The 2,875-nt window shown below is 39.2% G+C and overlaps 1 long non-coding RNA gene across 1 annotated transcript; it reads left to right on the top strand.

The window, feature by feature from the left end:
• The first annotated feature begins 312 nt into the window (after positions 1–312).
• On the top strand, positions 313–760 carry LOC123491050. The gene is made up of 3 exons (XR_006661135.1): positions 313–402; positions 513–608; positions 727–760. It is a non-coding gene; the product is annotated as an uncharacterized LOC123491050 (long non-coding RNA).
• Positions 761–2,875: the final 2,115 nt, after the last annotated feature.

The following is a 2,875-nucleotide window of genomic DNA, read 5'->3' as shown; positions in this document are numbered from 1 at the left end:
CTGTGTGTGCTGCTTCTCCAGCTGTGTGCAGCCCTCCTGTAAGAACGAGGTCAGTGTATGAGGAACAACGTGCTCCTGCCCTGAGGGCTACACAGGGAAGAGGTGTCAGGAAGAGTAAGTGCCACTGCCAAAACACACAACCAGACACCCCACATCACTGTCTATGCATGCAGAAGAATGGCTCAGCCCTATACTCAACGTAAATACATGTGATAGAACCTAATTATAATAACCCTGCAGCAAGCTAGTAAGTACATGCAGTTATGTTAATTGAGCCAAAGATGCATGTTGCGTTGTGTCTTTCAGGTGTGTGTGACCCCATGTGCATGAACAAGGGGAAGTGTGTGGGGCCCAACTCCTGCTCCTGTGCCTCTGGGTGGAGGGGGAAGAGGTGTAACATTCGTGAGTGAGAACATCATGTACAACCACTGTTAACCTGAACCTGTCCCCATGTAAAGATGCCTTGACAATGCTAAGCATCTCTATGTGTTTGTGTGCGTGTGTGTATTTAGCCGTGTGCCTGCAGAAGTGTAAGAACGGTGGTGAGTGTGTGGGACCCAACACCTGCCATTGTCCCACGGGATGGGAAGGCCTGCAGTGTCAGTCCGGTGAGTCCTTCTCACATTCAATATGATATATTGCTGCCAAGTTGCAATACATAGATATATACTTTTATCCTGTACTTATATTGAGTTCTATACTGTCCTCCATCTGCCTGACGCACAGCCATCTGTAAGCAGAGATGTCTTAATGGGGGCAGTCCTGCCCAACTTCTGCCACTGCCGCAATGTGGGCACACTGGCGTCACCTGTGGGTTAAAGGTGAGCATTGGGGCACAGTTAGGATGTTTATTAACATTTTTTTGTGTGTTTTTTTTTGGAGATTGTGTACTGTAAAACCTATTTGCTCTTTTGTAGGCCCCTCTTGCATAAGGGAAATTACTGAAGATGCAGAAGTTTTACAAAATACACAGCCAACAGAAGAGAAGAGTCCTTATTAGGCAGTGTGTGTGCCTGTATGTGTGTGTGTGTGTGCTTGTGTGTGCTTGTGTGTGTGTGTGTGTGTGCGTGTGCATGTGCGTGTGTGTGTATCTTTGTACATTAACGGGGACTGGATATATTGCACGTATCTAATTGTCCTTGTTTTGTTGCTACCTCAATGCTCAAGGTAGCACATTGATATAAGTCTTAGCATAAGAAATGCATAGCATATTCATTAACAATGTGCAATACTAATGGTGTTTTGACCAATCAGATCAGCTGTTTTGACAACAATTGGGCAAAAGATCAGAAATGTGCCTGTGTAAACGTAGCCAAACTATGTAATCTAACATAGACATTAAGTTTATTTAAATGCATACAAATGTGTTTTATAGTCCTTATCCTAGGCTTTTATACAAAAGTGTTACTGCACACAGTATTACGTTGAGTAAGAGAAGAGAATCCGGCGGAAAAACTAGTTGATGGTTTATTGAAGAATCTAGATTATAAGATATTAATACCCACTTTTCTATTTGTTTTGTTGTTCCTTGTTATTAATTTGACCAACGTTTTTTCCGCTGTGGTTTATTGTGGTACTGAAAGTAAGTCTTTTTTTGCCTAAACTGTTGTGCACCGTTGTTTCACACTTAATATGTATGGAGAAATAATACTATTCTTCTTTATGCATCACACCTGCCTTGGAAATGTTATTAGCTTATTTGATTTTTAGGTCCACTTGTCTGCAATTGTTTTGTAACTGTTGACGAGATCTGTTATTATAAGTATCAATTCAGATATACTTGATCACTTTTGTACATTATACTGTAGATATAGTACCAGTCCAAATTTGGACACACCTACTCATTCGAGGGTTTTGGTTTTATTTTTGCATTATTTTCTACATTGTAGGAAAGAGTGCAAAAGCTGTCATCAAGACAAAGGGTGGCTATTTTGAAGAATCTCAAATATAAATATATTTTGATTTGTTTAACACTTTTTTGGTTACTACATGATTCCATATGTGTTATTTCATAGTTTTTTGATGTTCTCACTATTATTCTACAATGTAAAAAATAGTGAAAATAAAGAAAATCCCTTGAATGAGTAGGTGTGTCTAATCTTTTGACTGGTACTGTAGGTCAAAACATTCATTATTTTAACACTTACACCTCATTGTTGTAAATCACACATATGGAAACAAAATAAAAAGTGATTATGTAATTTGCTATAAGTAACATGTTGACTGGTTCAAATGCAATACAGTAAGGGGATGGATTTACACTTTTGTAACAGATTAGTTATACTATTAATTAGCTACAGTATATTGTTAGTAAAAGCAGTTCGCTAAGTGTTGTTTTACTGAAAAATCATCTGACTGCATGATAAGAAATGATTTCAAAAGAAAATAACAATAAACCTTGTATCCACATTTTATTCATTATATAGCACAAACACAAAATTGTATAGTAGATATTAAGTTAATAGTCAAATGTTATTTCGCACACAAAAAATCTGTGGTTCTTTAAAAAAACATTTACAAAAGGCAGAGAGACAAGACCAAAGCACCAGATTTGGAATGAATACAGTTCTACATGGCCTCTGACTGGTCCTCTTTGACCTCTGACCCCATATAGGGTTAAAACACCTTTTTTTCATCTCCTACAGCGTGGTCCGGAGTAAGGAGGGCGACAGGCGGCACGCGTATCGAGACACACACTTGCCTCCTTTCAGACAGGGCTGGTGACACACAGCTGCAAGATAGAGAGAGAGGGGAAAGAGACAGAGGGAGAGGGAAAAAGAAAAATAGATGTTACATTAAGAAAGAAAGGAAGGAGGGCTCATTATGTACTCTGGTGGCCTCTTCACATCTGGGGAAAGACCGCTCTGAGAACAAA

This window comes from Coregonus clupeaformis, unplaced genomic scaffold, assembly GCF_020615455.1.
Source record: "Coregonus clupeaformis isolate EN_2021a unplaced genomic scaffold, ASM2061545v1 scaf7028, whole genome shotgun sequence".
NCBI lineage: Eukaryota > Metazoa > Chordata > Actinopteri > Salmoniformes > Salmonidae > Coregonus > Coregonus clupeaformis.
This window is presented reverse-complemented; position numbering and strand designations above follow the sequence as displayed.